General features: G+C 30.9%; 1 protein-coding gene across 1 annotated transcript in view; it reads left to right on the forward strand.

The window, feature by feature from the left end:
* rho-5 (rhomboid-5) overlaps window positions 1-26,504 on the forward strand; it is a 91,142-nt gene that overhangs the window by 1,666 nt on the left and 62,972 nt on the right. The window lies entirely within an intron of this gene.

The following is a 26,504-nucleotide window of genomic DNA, read 5'->3' on the forward strand; positions in this document are numbered from 1 at the left end:
GAGAGAGAGAGAGAGAGAGAGAGAGAGAGAGAGAAAACTTAGAAGAAGAGTAGGAAGGAGGGCTCATCTCGATGCATACGAAAGAATGTGGGAAAATCTACTTCTTTAACGGAGGAAATTTGATTACTCGGTTAAATACGTTATAATTGTTGTAAACAGAGTTATTTGTCACAGACGTTGTCGCATCTTCCATCCGCTGTAAATTTCGAGGACGTTTTTAAGCAAGAAATAATTTAAAATGATTAAAAATCGGGGTTATATTGATTATAACATATTTATTAAGGCTCCTGAGTGGTCGTCACAGTGATATTGAACTGTGACGTTAGAAGCAAAAAATGACACGTTAATTTTTGTTAATTATTTATAAATAAAGATAATTTGGATAAAACGAAATAATATCGTTTTAAAACAATTGCAAAAATGGATGAAAGCTAGTTCTTATCCCTCCCCCCCTCCGAGGCAATAAATAATCGTAAAAAGTGATAACCACAATTTCGTAAGTACAGTACACGATATTCTGAGGATATTTTGATTATTTAAAGCAAGAAATAAGTGGAAGTAGAAATATCCTGGGTATATCTTGTGACATTTTCAGAATATCCTCAAAATATCTTCCAGAATATCATGTGCTATCTGGAAGATTGCATAGCTTTTTTATATCAAGCAAATATTGTTACGATATTGACAGCTCTGATGGAGTAAGAAACGGTAAAGAAGATCTCAGAGTTTAAACCATTTCTTTTCGTTCTCGACATAAACTCTACCTCGCGGACACGTATTAATTTATTAATGCGTATACTTTAATCCTGGAAAAGGATTTGAAATGTATATAAGAGTGTTCAAGTAAGAGTACAATTAATAGATTTAAATTGCAAGGGCGCGCTAAGAAGGCTAGTCGAAAGAATTCTTTTGTAAATTATATTTATTATGTTAAACAAATGTTCACACACACATAAGACATGAATTAATGATTAATTTATACAATAATAAATTAGAGAAAGGTAACTTTGATAAATATGTTGCCATAGTACAGCGCATTCTGAGTTGGGTATCACCAAACATTTTATTATTACCTATAAGGAAATTTAAGACATTCGAGGCCTGAGCCCCAAAGCCGTATCGACCTCCTATTTTACTGTCTGGAGGCGGGTGCCATTAAATAAAAAAAGAGGCCTGAGCCCATCATCAGACCCCGAAATTATGATGTGCTCAACGCTTGAACCGTTCATCAAGCGCCATTTTATACTGGTACTTGTGGGCACCGCCTGAAACCGTTCGTCAGGCATAATTACTATGATTTGTTGCATTGAAACCCGTGTGGCTACCCAGAGCGAATCGTCAGGTAAATCCGTCCGAGTCGGATCATCGGATGCTATTGGTGGTAGCAACCCACCACCTGAGACACTTGTCAGGCAAATGGAAGATTCATTAACAGCCATAGTTACAATGTTACACAAGCTCGCTTTTTGCAACAATGAATATTAGAAGGAGAAATTATTTACCTGCTTTGTAATGAAGATCATATAAGGAAACAAGAAATTTGAATGTATCTTCTCTTAAAAAATACAAAGTCTGATTAATTCTTGGATTGTTCCACAGTATCCACAGTATTACTCGAGAGAGTTTGCATCAGATGGATATTATTATTTTCTGTCGTCAAGACGATAGACAAAAAAAAACGAATAGCGCCGCCAAGCCGATCGCGCTCTCGACCTGCGCTACAACGATGCGCGAGAGATACGAAGAAGCGCCTGCAGCGCGCGCTATTTAAAATTTGTCAACCTTACTTTTTGCTCGAACAAAGAGGAAAAAGTAATTGTTACACAAAAATTATTATGTTTAGTATCATATAATTTTATTACAGATACATTTTGTTACAGATTGGATAATTATATAAAAATATATATTACGTAATAGACAAATATTATTTCGGAAGTCGCAACGCGCTAAATCAAAATGACGAAAGTTAGCTCTTGAAAATCTTATAGTCCATGTTATTATCCTAAGTTTTTATCTCCATGTTGTTAAATGTGATGGCGGGTTTTTGGGAAAAAACTTTTCCATCTTCTCCAGTGATTTAAAGCGGTCAGACGTGTTTTGTTCCGCTTCGAATACGCAGGGGTGAGAATCGCGAAGTTTCCGAAGTAGATCGGTATACCAGGCGACTTTTTGAACTTGTCGAAGAATGTCGAGGTCCTGCCAAAGAGGCCAGCCCTCGAAAGGAGGTTCACGGGAGTTAGAACTTGTAAGGAAAAACCCTTGGACAGGACCATACTATGACTGGAAAATGTGGTCCTGCCTTACGACGCATTTCTCAAAGCGTATTCAGGGAGCAGTTACATTGTTTCTGAGAATTGTTACAATGAATTAGTGTGCACGATGAATACAAAAAGTAATTGAGCTACAAATTGTATTTATTCAAAATTTTTACGTTAAAAAAATGTAATCATATATTCAATCAAAATTTTGGATTTCTAAAAATATTTAGTTGCAAAAAGACTATGATTATTTAACGAGTATATATGTATTCATATTCATTTAAATTTGAAGTATTTGACAATACAAAATATAATCTGATAAAAAAAAACTCTAATAAGCAATTCTTACATCTTACTTATTTTCACATATATCAGTTATATTGCAAGGAATATTACTAACAAAAGACTCTTCATATTCGCGCACGCGCGCGCGTATTAGTTATGTTGTTACATTAACGGTCTTTTAAAAAATTTTAAAATTAAAAAAAGGTTTAATAATCTTATTTATAACCAGAGCTTAAAAAATAAAAAAAAACAACAAAATATTTCACATTAATTTTAATAGAAATTGCAAAAAAAAAAACATAAAATTATGTGAAATTTGAATAAAGCTAAAATATTAAATATAAACATATTTAATTAAAATATAAATAAACAAATTTACAAACAAAATTAATGCGCAATATGGAATAAACAAAATTAATGAAATTGAAATAATGTATATAATTTTGATTTGTATACATTAAGTAATTTTAAAAAGTAGTAAAAACGTTTATAAATTTGTTAAATTTTATAAAAAGGATGAAAATAAAATTATGCAATTAGAAGTCGGAGATGAAAAATGCCAAGTAGGGCAGAATTATGTATAATAATAAAATGTTGTTAAAATTAAAACAAAATTACGCCGTTTACAAGGGAGAATGAAAAATAATGGAACGGAATTCTCTTTTCGAAGTGTGGTGCACGCGTTTCGAGATTTCTCGGCGACCAGTCACGCTCATCGTTCAACCCTATCTTCCCGAGAATGATTTATCTACCCCATGAGAGGGTCAAGATGATCAATCTATATCAATCGCAACTGCGTGATAAAACCAAAAGCAATTTCTTCCGCAGAGATAACGGCTTGTCTTCTCAACTAGCCTCGTGGATGGGTTAGCGACACGAAACCTGTCTCTACCCTCAAAATCATCCCCCTCGGTAATGCTTTTATCGTACTTCTCTCATGCAATCCGTATACGTTACAAAGATTTATTTACTCAGAATCCGTATTTATAAAAATGTCCATATTTACGAAAATAGTTTAACCGATTTATCGACCTATATACATGGAGAGATGGATATTTAGGTAAATAAATAGATAGAGATAACATTTTTATTTCAAAACTAGGATACACAGAAATTTCATAATATTGATGCAGAGTACGTTTGAGAAACTTGTTTTCGGGAAATAATAGTGTTCTCAAGAAACGAAAACTAAAATGTAAAAAAAAAAACTCCTAGGCAATGAATGAAAAACTTGTTTGAGAAAATTATCGTTTTCAAAGAAAGTCAAGTACGTGAGCTCTTTGAAAGAAGTTCCACGGACGCTGTCGTGAATTTCCGACGTGATCCTGCGAATTGCGAAGGATTACTACGAAGGACAAGTTACGAAATGATCGCGGCGTTTCTTCCTGCGACAGCTTCTTCTGAGACTTCAAACCCTAAAGGCTTATAATCGTCGGTACTTTTCATTAATTAATGAAAATAATTGGCCGACGAAGAGCGACAGTGTCGCAGTCTATCTGCGATAAGGATTCGCGACAACTCGAAGAGTCTCGAGGGGATAAGTGCGATGCAGACGGGCTGTTCGGCTAGTTTTCCCGACAGGGAAGGGGGGTAAAGAGATAGGATGATGGGAGATCGGAAGAGACGGGATGGAAATTCATTTCCTTAATGGAGACTGGAGTACTGTATATCCAACCGATGATGATTAAACAACCTCTTTTGCTCTCTCCTTCAATCACCCAATATAATATTGCGGTACAAAAAAGATCCCGGTAATTATGCTGGTGTTGTTGCTATGTCGTTTACAATTATATTTGTATATAGTTTTAAATAATTAGAGAAGTGTTATACTGAGAGAAAAGTTTTTAATGTTTATGACTGCATAATTAATTGTATACACACATATGTTACTATAATCACGATTATTAGTATTAAAATGTTTGTAATAATAATTATATATATATATATATATATGCAGTTATTATTATATAAATAAATATCTATTTAAAAAAAATGTACTAAAAAAATATACTAAATAATATACTCTTATATTTGGTAAATATTCCTAATAAACACATAATAATATATTAAATGTTCATTAAACACAAAGTAGGTACAAATGATATTATATAAAAATGAAAATAATATATATCAGATAAATGTTTTAATTTTTATTATTTTTTATGCAATCGCAAAATATAATAATATTCGTTTTATTATGTTTGCATAATATAAAACAGATTTTATACGTTTAAAACCAGTATATGGAAAGTTTAATTTTAAAAGTATATTTACGTTTATTTACATATATAATAAAAAAAACTGTTTATTGAAAACATATATGATTTATGAAAAAGATTTCATTCGTAAACATTTATAAAATACTATTGTACAAATAATCTACATCTTTAAAATATTAATAAATAGTTATAACAAATAATTATACCACATGCTTTTACCACTAAAATATACAATTGATAAACATATTTTGTTATTTATATTTAACCCATATTGAGTTAAATAGAGATATATTTTCATTTTATAATAATTAGACATACTTCCTTTTATAAAATATCAAATATAGTTCAATTTTTTTTAGTCTTTAGTCTCTATACATCTCACATTAATGATTTGTGATTTTAAATTTATTATCCTAAAATGAATTTTATATTAATTTCATATTATCGAGAGCTGGACTTCAAAAGTATTTTGGGCTGCATGTTGTAATAATACAGTAATAAGGGGGTACTTTATAATACTATAATACTTGACGAGAGTATGCTTGCGATTAAATACGGTCGAATCTGAGCTGGTTACGCAAAAACCATTTCCATGAAACGTAATAGCGTGGAATATAATATGCCGCCAGCAATAAATAATATAGCGGAAAAGGAGGTAGGTGAAAGACCGGTTGAGGGCTAGGGAGTGGGAACGGCACAGCGTCGACTATCGTGACCATTAATCAAATGAATTAATTGCGCTCATTAACGCGCTGCATGAGCGCGATAGGAAATGACTTTTTGTCACCCTTGTTGCCGTTGTGCCAGGAATTTTCTGCTTGTTGCACTCCTTGCTCTTCGATAAGAATGTAAATTTGAAAAAAAAGAATGTATGTAACTAAATTTTTTAATTATAATACAGTATACTTATATATATAAATTTTAATCATTTTGATTTAGTCATTTTAGTATTGTTATGGTGATCTAATTTTTTTAAAATGATGATTACGCAATAATATAATACAATGTAAATTATTTTTTTAAAAAACTTATTTTGTTACATATTTTTTTAACAATAATTTTAAAGATATAATAACTAAGTAAATGTAAAATTTGGTGACTATATATATTTATCTTTCGATAAGATTAATGCTAAATGTTTGTATGAATACAGGTTTTATTGTAAAGTAATTATTGTTTTAGTATTTTTCATTAATCTAATTAGTGTAATGTAGATAGTCACTAATAAAGTAAGTCTTATGGCTGACGTATAGATAACAAGTTTTTTTGTTTTACTTTAGTTTAAATTAAAAGCTGTTTGATCCTGCTCAGCGACTTTGTCAGAAACTATTTGCTCTACGTGGCAACGTTTCTGTCGGTATTTAATTTTTTCATGTCCCAGAATCATACGATGTATTCCCGTCGTAAAGTGCTCGTCTGTTGGCAAATAAACGTTGCATCTTGCTCACAAGACTTTTATCTGACGATAAAATGTTTAATAGCTCATCATCCATTCTTTTCGCGTCTTTTCTGACGCTCCGGAATTCATTTTCCTCTAGTTTGTCGAAGCGAAGGGTGCAAAACAGCGGGGATGAAATATGAATCTCGCCGTTGAAAATTTCTACGGGGTCTACAATAGAAGTCGTAACGGTTGTAGGGTCTTAAGTGGTAGGAAATTGACCAATCACATTCAAATATGAAAAGAATACTTATGATTGATCAATTTTCTACGACTTAATATCCTACGACCGCTACGATTTCTATTATAGACCTCGGATTCCTGCATGTTAGGTCCTGCGATCAGAGTTTGTCAAAATGATGTTTTTTTAAAAAAGAAATCAATAGGACATTCTGTTTTTTTTTTTTAAGTACATGCGTTTAATGTTTTATGTACTTTAGAAAAAAAAATTATTTTAACATATTATATATTTATTTATATTCACATTACGCATTAAGATGTAGACCGGTATTCATTCTTCATAGTTCGTTTTTTATTTCAGGACTGTCTTACGCAATCTTAAAGTGCTAATAAAGCTCTGATTGGTTCAGAAATTCTTGAAATTAGAACGTCTATGTATTCCACCCATAATTTCTTAAAATACAAAAAAATTTTTCTTTCCATATAGACATGAACTATATCAGGACTGGAGAGATATTGCTTTTTATTGTAAGTATTACACATATAATACACATATACAGAGTGTGTGGTAATAACTATAGTTTTTCGTGGATAGATAGAATGGACTAAACTGACACTTTGTGAGTCGGAAAGATCTCTTGCAGTTTTCGCAATAAGTATAAGTTAACGAGATATTAATTTCTAAAGATTGCTGAATAAGTGGATAAAGTTGACACATAGGACAATTTTAAGATGTTTTTCATAGTTCTTTGTGAAATATCTTAAAGATGTTTCTTAAAGAATTCTTAAAGTTATTTTACGCGTCGACTTTAGATATTTTGCTGCGTGCGATATAAGGGAGGACATGAAAAATGAAAATAAGGTGAATCATAAAACGAATAAAGAGGAGCCGGAAAGATTGAAAAAGTAACACGCAAATTTCTGAATGAAATTTCATGGGGCGATCGGGTTTTCTTACGCGCCATAAATGGATGTCTATTTTTATCTTTACCGATTTTATCCAGATAATTATATGATTATTGCGGATAAATTGATTACGTGAATTAATGCATAATTGACACATAATTATCGTTTGATGACAATGAAAATTACTTCTTGAGACATTTAATTAATTTATCATTAAATTATTTTATTTATTAATTATATTAGATGAGCTTTCAAAAACGCATTGAGCACGAGACATGAATAATAATGCTGACTAATTGAAAAATGAGTTATAATTATTTCTCGAATTTTAATCGATAACGTCGGTAATTAAAATAAACAACTTTAAGGATGCCGGTCCCATTCAAATGCAAAGCTTTCAAATAAAATTGTGATGCAACTAAAAGTAAGTTATACTGCGAGCTTCGCAAGCTTTATAAACGAGACAGGAACGAAAATGCTGTTAGAAGGGAGGAGGACGAGAATCACAAGAATTGAAGAAAGAGACTGGGTTTTATTACGAATACTTCGAGATTTAAAAGCGAACAAATAATGACGAGATTTTTGTTTTGTACTTAGGAAAAGTCAAGTAATTAGAGTTTAAACAATTCCTTGGATATTCTGATACAATTTTTTCCATAATTTTTAACACAGTAAGATAGCAAAAACAGTGATTGATATCTTTTAGACTTACTTTTAGAATATACAATATATAAATTTATTTTCGAAACGAAAATGTATTCCAGATTTTTATTTTAAAAAGTATGACAAATATTATAGTCTAAAGTAACTTTAAGAGTAAAACTAAAAAATAACATATTTATTAAGGTTTAAAAAACAAATTATTAAGTTTGTTTAATTGATACTATTTAACAAAATAATACGGATAAATTTTCGTAGATTTCTGTATAATTTTAAATTGTTTAACAAATGCTTTATTATCTAAAAATGTTAAGTATTTTATAGTTAAAGTTGCAAAACACGACTATTTTAGTTTCGTATTTATTTTAACTACGTTACGTGACATGTTGGAGAAGTCCCATTGCAATAAAAAATAAATTTAGATTTTTACTCCTTAAACGGAATATAATATTAATTAAACTTCTTTTAAATCATTGAATACTAATATAATATCAAAGTTAATTTAAAATGATAGAATCAATATGGTGAATATAAAAATTAAAACAATGTTCAAATTTTTGAAGTAATTCGTGTATGAGATTGTCTTGGAATAACTCATGTATATATTTCAATTTAAATTTATAAGCTTTGACATCAAATTAATTACACCAATCTGAAAAACTTTTAGCTTTTGAACAATGATTTAATTGAAAAATCTTTGCAATATAAATCTTATATTCATGAATACTTTTCTAACTATAACCCATAAAATAAATTATTTTTAAGAACTGACAGTCCTAAAAGTATATAACTTAATTATGATTACAATAAATCTTTTCCAACACATATCGTAGTTATATTATTAAGCCAAAATATTGTAAAAAATAGTTGTATAATTTTAATTTTTTATATAACTGTAACCTCAAATTTAAAAAAATCGTGATTTGTTAGAAGAATTCAATAAATAGATTATATTTTGCAGACCCTGAAAAACTACAAAAAGTTTATCTTCGATCTTGTGCTTGAGTAAAAGTAATTCTTTTTTCAAACAATGTATAATGGAGTAATATTAATTGAGATGAGAGTGATCAAATTATTTACATTACAATCGACTGTACGCAGTCAACTGCAGTCGTATGAAAATCTCCGAATTGACTAAACGGAATCAAAAATCCTTTTACAAGATTAAAGTAGACGCAAAATTAAGAAGTACTGCAGTGAACTTTATACTAACATAAAAAAAAGTTAGAAATTTTCTAAACTTTTTTTCGATTTTAGTATAAAGTTCACTGCAGTACTTCTTAATTTTGCGTCTACTTTAATCCTGTAAAAGGATTTTTGATTCCGTTTATAGTCAATTCGGAGATTTTTATGCAAACTGTAATGTCAATAATTTGGTCACTTTAACCTTAAGATAGTCATGTTCGTTGATCGAGAATTTGTGGCAAAAATTGAATACGTTCAATTAAAGGTGGAATTAATAATTATGCCGTTAATTAGGATCGCTATGTTGACTATTCTATTGACAAAGCTTCGATAATCCCGAATAATGTGGAATTGGGCCACCAATTTGCGTCTGAGTCGACAAAGTGCTGATCGTTCGGTTGCTTGAAAGGATCGAAGGAATCGAATTCTGCGTTAATCGGCCACGAGATGGGCCGATATATCAGAGGGGAATTAATTCCTTCTTGTTCGTTCGATAGCCGACACTCTCGTGTTAGGACTCTCGATGTCTGCTGTGCCCCCTCGATGTCAAAGACATGCTTTATCTCAAAACGAGCCGATGACGAACGCGCGTGACAATTCGAGAATCAACGTCGGAAAATAACGTTAAATTCCGGCGTTCGACAAACGTGGTGTCGTTTATGACTCTGTATATGACAACCGTAGGACATCGCTTGTGAGGACTTTCTAAAATCAGAAGAAGCGCGAGGGTACAAGAACACTTCTCCTTCTCTTCTTTTGCGCGAAATCGACCGTATTACTATTAGGTATACTATAGGCTCAAAGCTTCTTTATTCTTGCAATTCGATACTTTATGTTTATCAAAGGAAAGAATATTGAAAGACATTTCGATGCAATAAGTTCCTCTTAGGAAAAAAGTACACTTTTTATGTATCTTGGGACATTTTTATTGCTCATAAGGCATACAGCGTACAATATGTAGCTATAAGGTATATAACAAAAAGAGCTATGTGCCCTTATTCTCCATACATACTCGAGAAACTTTTCAAAAGTTATGTGTGACTATAACTTTATTAATTATTTATACTTTACATAGCTATGCTAGAATTCGTGATCACTTAATCCTGTAATGACAGATTCTTGAGTGAACTCAATTTCAAAAGTTATTATTTCCCATATAACACATATAATATCACAGTAATATCACACCAACATTATTTTCCGATTGCAATATTACAATGAAATCTAGCAGAAATATCGCTGAAATGTTACTGAGATATATCACAGAAATATCACTGTAATATTTCTATGATATTTATATAATGTTTATAAATGTACATCATTTATCAAGAAGATTTAAATAATTTTGAAGAATTTTAAAAAAGTTTGTTAAATTGATGTTTTCCGTGCCATTTAAAAAATTATTTTATATGATATTAATTGGAAAATGATATTGATTATCATAATATAAATTTTTTACAATTGCTTCAGATGCTCATAAGAATTAATAGTACCGAATTGCTTGTAAATTTAATTCAATTGAAGATTATTTTTTAAGATCGACATGTATTTAATCGGCGCACAATTCGTATATAAACTTGGGAAGTTGTAATCCTCTTTGACTGAACAAGATCTTCACTTTTTTCTGTGTTATTCACACATGTCAAATTTTATTATTGCTTAAATAAAACTACTCTTTTTTTATACATATAAGGAGTCCATTTAAATTCATAAAATGCATTTAAACTCACAATCAGCTGAAACGTACATTTCCCTTACCTATTAATTTTTGTAAAGATTCTAATTTGTGCTGTTCATTTATGATTGTTTGAAATTATTATATAAACTTGGACAACTTTTTCTTACTATAAAAAAAAGAATAGAAAAAAGGAGGAAACACGAGAGAACGGTGAAAATGTGGTCGAAACTCGATTTAGTGCTTAGCTGATAGGGGTTGCAGTTCACGGGTAGATGTGTCCGTACGCAGTGGGACTCCTTAATTAATTAGCGTTAATTAACAAACGTGCGGCGAAGCTGTTGCACCCTGTCTCACGCCCGTCCCCCGGTCCATCTTCACTCACCCCGGAATTCCCATAGGATACCGAAGTGCTGCCTTTGAAGTTGTATCTGGTTGCAGGTTGTGGGAAGAGGGGCGCCTATTTCCGCGCAATATTCGACAGCGCTCCCTTCCAATCCCCTTTAAAGGGGACTGTGTCGCTTACTAATTAAATATTGCTGTCGCGCTAATTTCCGTGGCGATGTTTCTCCAATTACTCATCGAGTAGAGTGGAGCCGCCATTCTCCTGATTACGCTTGGTTAACGAGATGATGCTGCCGAAATAAACATTTGTGAATAATTTCCGCCGAGCAGTTACTTAGGCCAGCCATTTCTCACTGATAAATATAACACCCATTTTAGCGCGTAACTTTTGCGCAAAATTTATACTCGTCTTTTCGTGCTTAAGGAAAGAGGAGTAAAGATCTTCACTTCCCTGTAAATCTTCTGAACACCTTCCATCTGTGAGATGCAAACACAAAGATATATAAATATATACATAACGTCGACGTATAAGTATAATTTCCAAGAATTCTCTTTTGCTAATTATTCAAGCTTTGCGGAAATCTTTGAAGATGCGATATCGCGAAGTATTCCCACAATTTTTTTTATTTTCTCTTTAAACATGCTCGAGGTTCTTGTGTCTGATTTATCTGTTTTTTTTTCTCTAGGGGGTCATTTTTGAAAGACAAATTGTTGCTGCACGGTGCTTGTCGAAAGAGCGATTGCAAGGGACAAAAATGAAGGGAAAAGGGTAGGAAGAGGGAGGGAGTAGAGGGTTGTTTCGTTGCCCCCTCCGACGACATTACATCACTCCAGTGTTACTTTGCGCGGAGATGCGGCGGCTCGACGCGCGAGGCCATGCGAACAGAGAAGGGAGTAGGGCGGTGGAGAAGGTCGATCAATATCAAGCTAAGCGTTCAGCACCTACCAACCTCTGTGGTGACCCGAGCAACGACACGTCCCGCTCGTTGCAGTCGAATAGATTTCGCGAACACGATGCGACATGGAAAACCGCGACATGCTCCTTCCCGTCTGCCAGTACATTTTTTCAAAATCATAATAGTTCGTTTTTTTTCTAATATATCCAATATATTCCTATTTTATATATACAGGGTGCTTCCTAAATAACGTCCACCAATCATATAGTGCTATTCCTGATAAAATTTGAGTCAAAAAGTTCTCTACCATTTTGTAATTTTTGCAATACCTTTTTTTATTTATCCAATAAGCTAAATGTCTAAAATCGACGCATAAAGCAACTTTGAGATATCTTTAAGAATTCTTTAAGAAATATCTTCAAAATACTTCACAAAGAACATCCTGGTGAAAAAATTTGTCAGTTTGTCCGAAAAATATAAAAAAGACAAATTCTGTTAAATTCAGACATTATTGCCGAAATTTAATGAAAAGTATTTTATTTTATCTGTCATTTGTATATTACGAAAATTTTTACGAGAAATTTAAGGTGAATTCGAACACATTCTGATTACATTTCGAACAATCTTGAATACTTTCGGATTTTTTCAGTGCCATCAGACATATTACTTTTTTCTATCTCTGTAATTTGTTATTTTTTTCTTATATGTTTGTTTCAATTTTTTAATTTTCGAGTCATTAGCTTTATTCGTTTATCTTACTTTCCTTAATTGTTATTTTTTTTAAAATAGACTAGAAATAAAACATTTTTTAAACTTTATTTATTAATAACTTTTGAACGAACAGTTGAACTACTATCTAAAACTTTTTGAAGGTCATGACTTTGATAACATATGACAATGTTAAGGTCATCAACACGATGTCCGCAAGTCCGAATAATTATTATCAAAAATTTTAATAATTTTAACTGTTTAAATTTACACATATATATATTCCCTTTTTCCATTTTTTAACTATCCAATAATGCTTTTCTTATATCCTTTGGATAATAATAAAAAGCTATAAATGTTTTTTCATTACAATTATATTTTTCATACAATTACATTTTTCTTTTAGCTCATATGTATTTTAATTTGTTTGTTTAAGTTTTTAAAAAAAAATTGTATATTTATGTTGGATATGGTCCACTCACGTTCTTATTCACAATTGCATTTTTTAACATATTCGAGTGTTTATTTAACATTATGTTATTTAAAGATTGTGTTAAATTGATATTCAACATTTTTTCTTGATGTCAAAATGATATTTATGAGTAAATAATCAAATAACGTCAAAATTAAGTATTTTAAAACGTAAATTAAGATGAAAATGTAAGTTAATTCAACATATAAATTAATTTTACTGAAAGAAGTGCTTCCACGATTTGTTTACAAATTGTATTGATTGTTTTTTTTTTGTATTTATTTTTTTATCTAATATTTGTGTAACCTCCTAACATATGTATCTTATGTTAAATAAGCCCAAAATAGTGAATCATTTATTTGAGACATGCGATTTATGTTAAATCGACACATTTTTCCGACAATAGAAATGAAATTTTGGATTTAAGTAAAATAATCTTTGAAAATTTAAACGACATATGTAATCCCCTGGCGAGAATTCTGAGCTGGTTTTTGGGCGGGAACACGCTGTTGGAAATTAGGATCTGCATAATACGGCAATATGCATATGCGCTATTAGGAGGCAGGCAAGTCTCTTTGTCCTTAAGTCACCAATGCGGATTAGCCGCATATTCTATTAGAAGAAGTTTGTAATACCCAAAACACGATAACTTCCGATGTTACAGTTAATTTGACATGCTCGTGTACCTAAAAAAGGAATATTTCAAAATGTCTCTCTTATCTCAAAATACAGAAGTAATGAGTAAATCTAATGTTACGGTAAATTATTTGCAGCTTATGTATATATATGTAAGTATATCGTGAAATTGGAACGGCACGCGATGTAGTGCGAGTGGAGTTATTAGTTCCCGACAATTTTGCAATGTGTTTAGATGACACATTTTGGATAGGTTTATCTGATAGATGCCATAAAATAAAAAAATATTTTTGGCTAAATAATATTAAACAGTAAATTGTCTTAAAAGTATACATATGATATAATAATCATGATCACGTTTTATTTATGTAACTTATTATGTAAATTAAATTTATAGTTTTAAATTTTTGATTTTGGATTTTCTTCTTAAAAGGAACTTTTCATTAAATTGTTGAAAATTTATTAAAACTATTCAAAGAAAGAGTTTTGCGGTTACATAACTAATGGAAAGAATATAAAAAGCAGCATTTTGTAAATATGAACGTTTCACGAGAAAATGTTTTTTTGTTTTAATTCAGTAAAAAAGATATAAATTAGATGACATTACATCTATCATAATTATATAATGCATTCAGAACGACATTTTATCGATATAATTCTGCGTATCTCATTGCGTAAGTTAAATTTGTATAATTCTGGATTTTTTTACTGCAAATTCTCTCTCTCTCTCTTTGCTAGAGAATTTCATTATGTGTGTAATATATTTGGTACGTTCAAGGAGACGCTGTTAATACTATTTCTGTCATTCTATCTTTGTTTATTAGATGTAAAGTATGGATAAAATGATACAAATAGTGTTAATAGCGTCTTTCTCTTCTTGGTCTTTCCGAACGCATCTATTGTGTGCTGTTTCGAAAAGAAGAACCGTGTCATTACATTGAATAGAACAAAAGAAGAAGACTACTGCAAGTCAAAGATGAATCTTTCACGAAAAGTTTTATTGTTTTGTTTAAGACAATAAAAAATAAAGGTTATTAAAAAAATTAAATCATTATACATATAATAAATTCAGAAATACGTTTTATCTTACACTATTTATCATGTACATTAAATTTTTATAATTTTGAAAATCTTTATTTTCGGATTCTTAATTAAAGAATTTTTCATTAAATCGTGAATCGAAAATTTTCTTCATTAAATTCTTCATTATGACGTGACATAAACGTGGAACATTTTGCGTATCTTTTTAAAACGATGAGTCTTGCCGTCATGTAGCAATGAATAAAACAATAGAAGAAAACTGCCACGTCTTAAAAGTAAATTTATTATGAAAAGCTTTATTTTCTTGTTTTAGTATTATATAAGCAGTAAAACAAGTAAATTATTATACGTATATGTAATATATATATCAACTTCATATGTTATCATTTTATAATTCATTATAAACATTAGTTTAATTTATAGTTCTAAATCTTCAATTTCATATCCTTTATTACAGAATTTTATTAAACCTTGATAAATATGAGACATGTTGCGTGTCTTTTAAAAAAAGAAATTCATGTCTTCTTGCGTCATCATATTGAATAGAAGAATAGAAGAAAATTGTCGCATCACAAAAGTGAATCTTTTCTTCTATGAAAAGCTTTATTTTTTTCTATATTAAATGAGAATCGATCAATGTGAATAACATAAATAAGCGAAGAAAATTTTTATTTTTTTATCTTCGATTACAGCAATCATAGACTGCGAGTTGTTTAGATTCAAAACGAAAATTTTTGGATAATTGTACAATCTATACACTTAATGCTACATGAAAAAAAATTTTCTCTTAAAATTTACCTTAAAAATATGGTAATTCGGATACAATATTTTAAAGATTTTTACGATGCATTTTTCAATAAAATTAATCAAACTTATTTTATATTTTATTGTTTTGTATAATAATTTTATTAGTAAATGAGAGAAATTTACATATAAAATTCTTCAAAATACAATGTTGTCCCACGACACTTACTACCATAACGTATTTTTAGATAGGTAAAAATTGTAAGAAAAAATTTTTCTGTGTATAAGGTTCTAAATGTAAAAATAAATAAAAACTTTGAACCTTCTTTGCTATTAACCATCGTAAGACAAATTTATTTGCATTAGTGAAAAAATGAATTAAACTCGAGGGGGTAACCACTTAATATAATCGTGAGATAGAGTTCCTGAAATCAGTATAAGATTCATATGAAATCCTTATGTATAATCCGATAATTACATATGCAATTACAAGAAATAATTGTACAATATCAGATATAATCGTTAATTTTACTAAATAACTTCATATATACCAATAGAGAAGAAAATTATTTTTCATCAGATGAAATCGTATGAAATCAAATAAAATCATGTAATCTGTGGGACAATATTTCAGCTAGTAGTTATCCCCTCGATTAAACTATTATAAATACATTCAAAGCCACGCTTTACTTATATAATTTTCACGTAAATTAAATTATTTAATACACAGAGTATAGGTAGTGAATCTTTAATTCTTTATTAGACAATTATTTAAATCCTGGCTATATATATGCACATGAGTGCAGAACGTATTGTTATGCGTGCCTTTGAAAAGAAGAGCTTTGTCGTCATGCGGCAATGAATTGCAGGGTGAGGAGGGGAGCAGAAGAATTTAATTGAGGGGTCGATCGCACACGACACGTTGACACGCACGAGTGAGGATCGATTATTGCCGTGACACCCGGTACACACGTGGTACTTGCGTGCAGTTTTCATCCCGTATATACGTTACGTTGTACAAGTTTCGCGATAACATGCCGTAACTATAAGATATAACTTTCGACGTAGTTTCCTGTGTCCTAACACGTACGCAAGCGTCTCCGTACGTGTGTGCGCGGGGGTGAAATGTGTGTATGTGTGTGTGTACACGGAGTGCCAACAATATCGCGTGGCAGGCAGTTAACGAGGCTGCAGCGGCTACATGAGACACGATCTTACCATAGTACGGAGAACGTGCCTCCAGTTTTGTAATTAGCACCGATACATATTTGCACTACTGCGGTACTTTCCTTTATCCCATTTATCTCACCGTGAGATCAACGTAGATTTTTACACGTGTCAATTAGCTACCTTCACGTTAATCGTCTATTATCTCCGTTCGCTACGTTAATTGTCACGATGTAAACGAAAGTCAGATATATGTGTATATGTACAGGCGATTTTTTTAATTATGAGTACTTTGAAAACAATTGAGTCTGGGCGCGCCATTCTGCTTCTAAGAAAAACTTATGGGGCAGTATTACTCGCGAATTGAATTAGTCAGAAATTCTTGAAATTGAAACTATATGTTATACTAGAAGACTTAGATACGTTTCGTAATTATAATGAGATTGACTCAATACTGAAATATAAGCAATTAAAGACAGCACTTTTTATATGTGTCGTCTATACCAAGTTCACGAAAATGTCACATTTATTTTTTCATCACGCGTGCACGTAATGTGCCCTATACCGCAACGCTTTTGCGTGCGGTAAATAGCCAATACCTCAAGCCGTTGAGTTATTTCTCTAATCCCACTCTTCTGCGCAAAAACGTTGCTGTATAGGGCACATTACGATGAGCACTTGTAATGAAAAATTCTATGTGTAGCGAGTGGGGGCATATTTGTTTATAGATCGGCACGGGCGCTCGCGCCCGGCCGCCCTATAAACAACTGTCCCCCACTGTTACACAATGTACTATTGTAGGACTTGAACTAGTAGTACTTAAGATGTTTTTAATAAAAAAAACGAGTATGTGATGAAAGAATATGAAAAGGATATTGTGGAAAAATTTCACAATTTTTATAGTTTATGTTTGATTATCTTATTTATTATAGTTTAGTTTGAAAAATAGAATTGGAAGAGTTGGGGAAAATTCTAGAATTGTAAAGAGATGAGAAATAAGTTGAACCTCGGTCAAAAGTTAACCGTGAAACCTTTTAATAATTAACTCAAAGATATGCGAAGAAGTATAAATTTTTGATATTTCGTATCGATATGAATCAAAATACACACTAATATGGCGATATTTTGATTGGAAAATGATACGATATTCTTATCATTAGATCCTAATAATATAGGATTCTATTGTCATACTCGTATATCTTTACCCAAGTAGCAGTGTCTACAAAGCGTTAAATAGTACATGTAAGCATTTTTCGGCGCTACTGTGCTACTTGAGTAGTTGTCTCCTCTCTTCTCTAGCTCTCCCACTTCTTTGGCTGCAGTGTGTTTCAAAATTCACTGCTAGTGCTGAAAACTTAAGAGTGCACGTAACTGAAATAGCCTTTTTGTTATGCCTGCTGATGACTTTGAAAACACAGCCTTTTTATCGATTCAATTGATATCTAGGTTCCCAATTCCGATATGCTATGGAACAAAATCTCAAGAAAACTCGAAGTTTCAATGCAAAATATCGAATATTAAAGGAGTAATGTTACGATATTTCAAAATTGAATCATATCGCAATATCCCTAAATTAAATACAGAGGCTTGTTTTATAATTTATACTGACTATAGGTAATTACAGTTAGGGGTTGCACAATTAAAGGAATAGGAAACAAGAAACAGAAAATAAGAATTTTAATTAGAATAAAAAATTTGCATGTTACTGCGTATTCCACAGTATGATTTCTATCAGTCGTTAAGAGTTACAGAATAAATCTCACAATTTAATATATATTTTTTATACTTTTACATACAGAGGAAAGAATGGAAAAACAAAAAATGTTAATATTTTAGATATTTAAATCTATATATAGGAAATTAATTTTAATTAATTTAATATTTTTAATTAATTTTTATTAAAGTATTCAAATTAAAGACTGATTCAGTAAATAAAAACACTTATGATAGCTGATTTAGAAAAATAATCTGACGTAAAGTTTTTCCGGATTTCGTGTTTGAGAAAAATTCTGGACGAGATTAATGAGCGCGATAAATAAAATCGAACAATAGCGATTGAGTGGACGTTTCTCGAGGACGAGGCTAGTGCAGAATGTGCGATACAAGCCAACCACGTCTTAGCGTCGCCATTACTCAACTGACAAATAAGATTTTATGGCCTCGCGCGCTCGACGACCCATTTGCCGAGCACCGGTCATCGACCGGCCTGCGGTCGACATTTTTTTCTTCAGTAAAAAACGTCGCACACATGGCGTGATATAAATGTTATAACTCAACACAGCTGATTGATAGTTTTTGACTATTAATCTTTTTGGGAACCGCGGCCTGTGCGCAAACCAAGCTCCATGAGAGCGCATAAACAATAAAATAACGGCTCTATGTTAAATCCTGGTTGGGTTATAACCGAAATTTAATTTAAAACTTGACATATATATGTATAAACTTGCATGATACAAATAACGCAAAAAAGATTAATAAAAAAGATTAATTTTGATAAATGATTGTTGATATTTTGAAGAGGGATTCGTTGAAGAGTCGCGGCAGGACATTTGATGAATATCTCAGATTCTTAATTCAATATGATATATTCAATCTTTTCGTCAATGCATGGATATCCGGTATCCATTTTGAATTAAACGTGAAAAGTTTTAATATTTTTGCAAATTTCGTTCTGTAATACCTTAGATCTTCATCCTTTGAACAACATAGAATTGTTGTGTATGTGTGTGTGTGTCGTTTTCACTTTTACAGTTTTAGTGGAAACTTTGATTATGCCATTTAATGTATTGAGTATCTATTAATAATTTCTTTATATAAAAAGTAAATATGAAAAATTAGAATAATATTTGAAAGCTTTTTTTAAATAATTTTAGACAATCCATTTGTTAATTACACTGCTTTCAAACGTCAACAGTAATTTTGATTTACATTTGATTAAACATCATTTTTTTATATTTTTATTTTTTAAGGGTGAAAAATATTCAAGTTTTACCTAAAATGGTTATTTGGTCGTGAATCATAAATATTGCCTATGTTTTTGGCTCCTTTAATTTTATTTATCTCGTAAACCTGAAATGATAGAACAATTTTACGATCAGATTCGTATTCAGCGTCTAAAAATATACAGAGAATGACTTGAGAAATCCAATCCGCATCTATTATGTAGAGTAGTGTAATCCAACAAAATTATTATTTTTAGATCTGTATCTAGCTCAATTTTTAGATACTGCAGTGAAGCCTTTCTTTTCATATACGGTTATTGTTCTGACATATTTGCATTCTTAAAATTAATCATCACTTTTTGCTTTTAATTTTCGACCATTAACGTTTACTTTTTGACAATCTTGTATTACGCAGCAGTGAGTATTGATTACTCTCTATTTAATATTCAATACTAAAGACCGTTAATGTAAGAACATAATTAATACGAATACGAAGCCTATAACAGTCTGGCTTGGATCTTTAATTGCTTACATATAAATTATTGCGGTACTATCACGAATTAAAACAAATTAATAATTAACTAATATACACAGTCTCCCCAAATTGCGCGCCGAACAATCTTCGCGGTCTTGAAACGCAACTCTAATAATCTGAAAATACTAAATCTGAAAATAATTATTCCTATTCTACTCTCTATTTAGTTATGCATTTGTTGGCAAACGACATTTGAGAATAGCTGACAAGTAATGACGTTTGCGTTATATGTATTTTATGTAGGAATTATTGTGAGAAATTGTATAAATATACTGGCCCTTTGACATCTTCACTTGATTCTACTTCCATTATTTTTCTTATATTTTATAAATATTGATTATCTATAAGAAAACAATGACATTTAAAAATAACCCTAGATATATATCTTTTTCTTTTGCGAGATTCGATCTAAAATAATAACAATAATTCTATTAGTAATATATGTATAAATATTCTGCTGATATATATGCTAATGATTCAAAAATAGTTTTTTATAACTAACTTGTCAATAATGTTTCTTTACCTTATAAACTGCGCTTACAATATTTCTACGTTAATAAAAATATTTTGTGCAAATATTATGAATTAATAAAAAAAAGCATAAAAACACAGTTACGTGTAAAACACGTAGCAGTGAATCTGTCTGTGTCGATTGCTTAGTGAGAATAATAAACAAACGATAATAATAATAATAGAAACCTTTTAGAGCCAACACAGGTATAAATGTGTGTGTATATAAATATTCTTTATTAAATTCGATCAACAAAAATATATGCGTTTCGATCCTGTTTTGGATCCTTTTTAGTATAATAATAATAATATCAAATCATACAATTACTGTGTTTGCAAATAAACGATGTAAATATAAATTCTATCAAGAAATATGGTAAAAGTGGACATTTATGTATTTGTGTTAGCTCTCAAAAGTTTCTATTATTATTATTATTTATTGATTTATTTATGATGCAAATTGGTTTATTGTTGAATAATTAATAATACATATGAGATATTGAGTATATTTTTAAAATACAATTTATATTGAAAATATTTTCAAGATTAAGAACTAGCTATTATAATGATGGTTTTACACAATCATGTTCTAAAATACGTATCAGGAGACGCGGTAGGGTCTGCGGCCATGTTCAAAAACTGAAAGACACTACAAGTCTTCTCTTATCCCGAGTCATCAAATTTTTCAGGGGTGCATAACTACTAAAATATAAAAAAATTTTGAATCGAACGAAAATATATGTTTTAAAAGGCGGCACATCGTCACGAGTAATTTGAGCTAAACAAATTTTAATCGGTCTAAATTATAATAAATATGTTGTATTACTTTTAGTTGAGATTGACTGGTCGGTGATTCACAATATCAATATTGCATCGTTACGTATTCACGCATGATGTCAAAAAGTATTTTATATTTCACGTTTCTTTTTATATTAAGAATTCCAATAAGTAATTTTTTACAAAATAAAATTACGTAATAGACAAGTGCCAGCTCCATGCTACCTCGTTGCAATGTTGTCGTATTTCTCCCAATGTTTCGATATTTTCGTTTGCAATTTTGCCAAATAAAAGATAGGGATTGAATCGGAGAAAGCGATAAAAAGGGAAAGAGAGAAAGAGATAGGAAGATGTCTGTACGAGAAGAGAAAAAGCCATCGAGTGACGGGCGTAAATTTATTGCATCCAGACGAGGCGAAATTGAGAGGGGTTGACCGGAAGAGGCAGAGGATTGTGAATGATAGAAGGCAATATAGAAAAACAAGCGACATGGGTGGGGCGTGACAGTGCGTCGCTCTTATTATACTTTCTTATTATGTATATTTATCATTTTTCATAAATTCCGATCTTACTCCGAGTACGCTTATTCTTGGAATGTAGGGCGCAGGAAAGCGGAGTATCAAATATTAAATCAATACTGTGTTAATAAGTCTAGGTCCACCACATTGCATTAAAAGACCGTAAGCCTTAAAGCCTTAAGAAATTGATTAATCACAGTGGAATATGAGAAAAATAATCGACCGTGATTGGTCAATTTCTTTTTATGGCTTAGGATTTCTTAAGTCTAGATCTAAAACTTTGCTTTAAGAGGCCGTAAGCCGTAAGCTATAAGTTGTATGTAACAATATATCGGCCAGAGAACTTATATCGTTAAGCCGTAAGAATTGGATTTCGCTTAATTTGCTTAAGTCTAATGGTTTAAGACTGTAAAAAAAACAGTTTAAGGACAGAAATTAATGTCATTTAACCTCTTTCAGCTTACGGCTAAGGCCTGTTAAATCTATACTGAAGCAAGTAGATCTGAACTAAGGCATTGGAAGAGTTAACTATCAAAATTAAAGAAGTAAATATTAATCCTGGTGGAGAAATTTCGTTGAAATTTTGTTGAAATTTCACTAAAATATTGCTGAAATTGTTCTTTGTTTTAGAACAATACAATTTCAGCAAATAAAATTATTAATTTATCTAATTTTATTACTGAAATTAATATTATAATATATTTCAGAGGACACACGACAAAAATGGTGAATATTTACACAGCCAGGTTCAAATTAATTTCACAGATGATCTTGATATTCAAATGACTTTGATCCTCAAGGAATTCAAGGTTATCAATCTTTTCCATCGCTTGTTGTGCTCATTGAAAAGTTATTAATAAAATAATTTAAATGAATAAGTATTTAATTTGACGGAAAAGGTTAATGATTTTATCCTCTCTGAGGAAGGTTAAATTGAGGCTGGCTATGTAAAAGTAAATATTTATCATCGTTGTAAGTGTCTTTATTGTTTTATGACAATATAGTATTAGTAGTTATTTTTTACAACTAAAAATTAAATTTGAATACGTTTTTCTGTGATCCGCATTGTGTACTTCTGAAGTACATTCAAATGCTGTCAAATAATATTATAGAATTAATTGACTTTTAAGTAGATTCTACACACAAGTTTGATATTTCAATAATTTTAATTATTACGTATGTGTTCGAATTTTATAAATTAAGTTGACTTTTTAGGTAGTTTTAATATTATTTAAATTTAATATTAAATTTAAATAATATTAAAGTTAAATTCAGCTTTATGATTTTAAATTAAATTTGAATTCTTAATGTTATAATAATTTTAAAATAGCTCTTTATAATTCACAAACATTTTTGAGTGGCAATTTAATTAACTTTTGGAATAGCCTGTCAATTTTAGGAAGCAAAAGTGATACTATGGCGATGGAATAATAATTGTCTCGCATGATCTCAAGCTAATCCGACTTGAAATCTACCAGCGGCATACTAATTCGAGTACTTTTAGACTCGCACGGCTCGAAAGTAACAGACGGATAGAATCGAGAATCCATTAGTGACCAATTGAAATTCCAGTTCGTTAAAGAGTAAAGTACTTAAATTCTTTTATATAGGCAACAAACGCCTTTTGCTATTATTATAGTTTTGTAAGAATATATTACCATTGGTGGTATAAGATTAATAAATTTCTTAGCTTAAAAGTGTCGCATGACAAAAGTGTAAAATTCAAGAATTACAAGATAAAATTTCTTGTAAATATTGTATTTGCAACTGAAAAAACTTTTCTTTTTCACGATCAAATAAGAATTAATGACGGGAGCAAATTTAATTCAATCAGTTACCCAAAGAAGTATTTAATTATTTAGAAAATGATATTCTTTTCAATGTATGTATCAAAAATTCTGTTAATCTCATTGAAATGTGAAAATAAAAACTTTAATGAAATAAAATGAATAAAACAAATTAGAGAGAATAAAGGGCAATAGAAGTCGGACGCAGAAGACGCAATTAAAAACACCAATAAGTGACAAAAACCATTTATAAAATGGATAAAATAATTTTTAAATAAAAATAAATTCGACGGAAATGATTACGCAACAAAAAATATTACTTTGATAAGGTTGATTTAGTAAAAAAACTTAAAAAGAGTAAAGAATATAATGGTTTAATACCAAAATGTGAAAGAACACGTGCAATAGATAAAAATAGTTTTTTTTTTAAATAAGATTTATTATTAATTTCTTTTTAATAAAATCTAACAGATTTTTATGTAAATAAATTTTAATTCCGTTAAAATATATTCTTGAATTATAAATGATTAAAAGTAAACAGATTTTTATATTATCTATAAATTTTTAGATCTAACACACGCTTAGTACATTAACAGTTTCTTGCGCAGAGGTTGCAGCAGTTCTCCTAAAATCGGAAATTACAGGGCTACGCCGGCAAGGGTTGGGTGGCAACGACCAGGTATTTAAATGGATTCAATTTGGATCGGTGCCAGGCAGGCTCGTGCCAATCGTTGAAAGATGCTCGTAAAAGATGAAACTCTCGGCTCGTCGTCGGACGAATTAATCGCCATCTCCTCGGCAAATCGAGTCGCTATTAAAGAAGTCGCAATGCGAGTTCGATAAACGATCTGACCTAAAATCATCAAGATTCATGTTGCATTCAACATCTACAATACTGTTTCAAGTTCTTGAAAAATAATACATTTTTTATTAATTTCCGTTTTTGTATTTATAATTAACGTAATTATTATCGATTTGATAATTAAAGAGTTTGTTGAACATTTATATTTTATACTTTTATTAATATAAAATACTTTTATTAATATAAAATACTTTTATTAATATAAAGGAAAGAAAAAAAGAGAGAATTTTTTAATTATTTTATTAATTTCTAGATATATTTGAAAATAAAAATAGTTTTTAACTAATTTTTAATTTTCTTAATATATTTAATTTGTCTCGATTTCTTACAATGTAATTTAATTTTTAAAACGGTACTGACATTTCTTTCTATATCGCGTGATGCAAGTCGTCTGCGTGTAATCTTATCCTAAAAATTTTCCATCATAAATATTTCAAACGGCGTCATTTCGACACAGGAAGGTCCGGGATCGTTTCGCGGACGAGCGGTGACGTCCTTCGACGTGACTTCCGAAATTCCGTCGGAATGCTGTATTCTCGGCAGCCGCCATCGGAGAACGCGGCCACGCGTGACACGTGTCGCGCGCACGTACGCTCGTCAACTGCCGAATAAAACCATTTGTCAAATTCAGTTCTGCCGAACGAGAAAGGCTCTCTCCGAATTTCTTTGACGTTCCGCAGAAGGAATAGACAGCTTGCCCGGACCGGAAGTGGTGTTCGATAACACGAAATGATATACAGAGAGAAAAAATGGTTGGAATAACCATAATTTAACTATAATTCTCTCCAATTCACACCATAAGAAGTTTCCTTATTTTCTTTAGGTTTCTTTACGGTTGATGAACTTCCCTTTTATTTGTATTTTTTTTGCATATTCTTGCGTATGCAGCTTTAAACCTTATCACACGTTCCTTTAACTTCTTGTTGACTGCGAATTCAACTTCTTCCACATATTCCTCATTTTTATAACTGTAATACAAGTTGTATGATGATTTCTTCTCTATGTCGCCTTGTCCAACATCTCTTGTAACGCCAATATATCCAACTTGTATTCATTCATTACTTCCAGTCGCGCCCTGAATAATCTAGTTCTATACAATATTTGGGTATTCCACGTTCCCAATCTCATATGTCTATTCATCGTTTGCTAATTCTTTATCTTAAGAGCCGTCCGGATATATTTTCCTGAAAATATATCGTTTTTTTATGAGAAGAGGCCATTAGCCCCTAACTCAACCCTCTTTTCGGAGAGCCATTTTCCCTTCTTATAAATCTGTCCTGATCTCACCTTCCATTGAAGTTGGTTACCTAATCTCCGGTAAGGTTGCTCAGGTTTTCCGGGGTACACCAGCTTAAAGCTTGGAGATGAAGATAGGGATTGAATAAGAAAGGTTACGTGGTGTTATTAGGATTCAACACCATGCGATCTGCATCATATACTACCCCTCAATCCATTACTAATACTTAATAAGTAAAATACTCTCTGATACTTCTTGACATTTTGCTTTTTAATTTTTATGTTATTTTGTATATAGAATTTTGCTCGAAAGTTTTGGCCCTTTCGCCAAACGCAGCAAAAAACAACGCATCGTCACCGGCGATTTTTACAATTAGCGAGTTTAATGTGTTGTAGAAACGTTTTGTTTTTGGTTGTCACAGGTTTTTGGCGCAAATCAAACATCAGAACCTAACGGTTTCGGTATTATTTCAATATTTCCTCATCCTTTAAAACTCTTAGATAATGCAAACATTGCCCTGG

The sequence above is a fragment of the Cyphomyrmex costatus genome, unplaced genomic scaffold (genome assembly GCF_001594065.2).
Source record: "Cyphomyrmex costatus isolate MS0001 unplaced genomic scaffold, Ccosl1.0 scaffold70, whole genome shotgun sequence".
In the NCBI taxonomy this organism is placed as follows: Eukaryota; Metazoa; Arthropoda; class Insecta; order Hymenoptera; family Formicidae; genus Cyphomyrmex; species Cyphomyrmex costatus.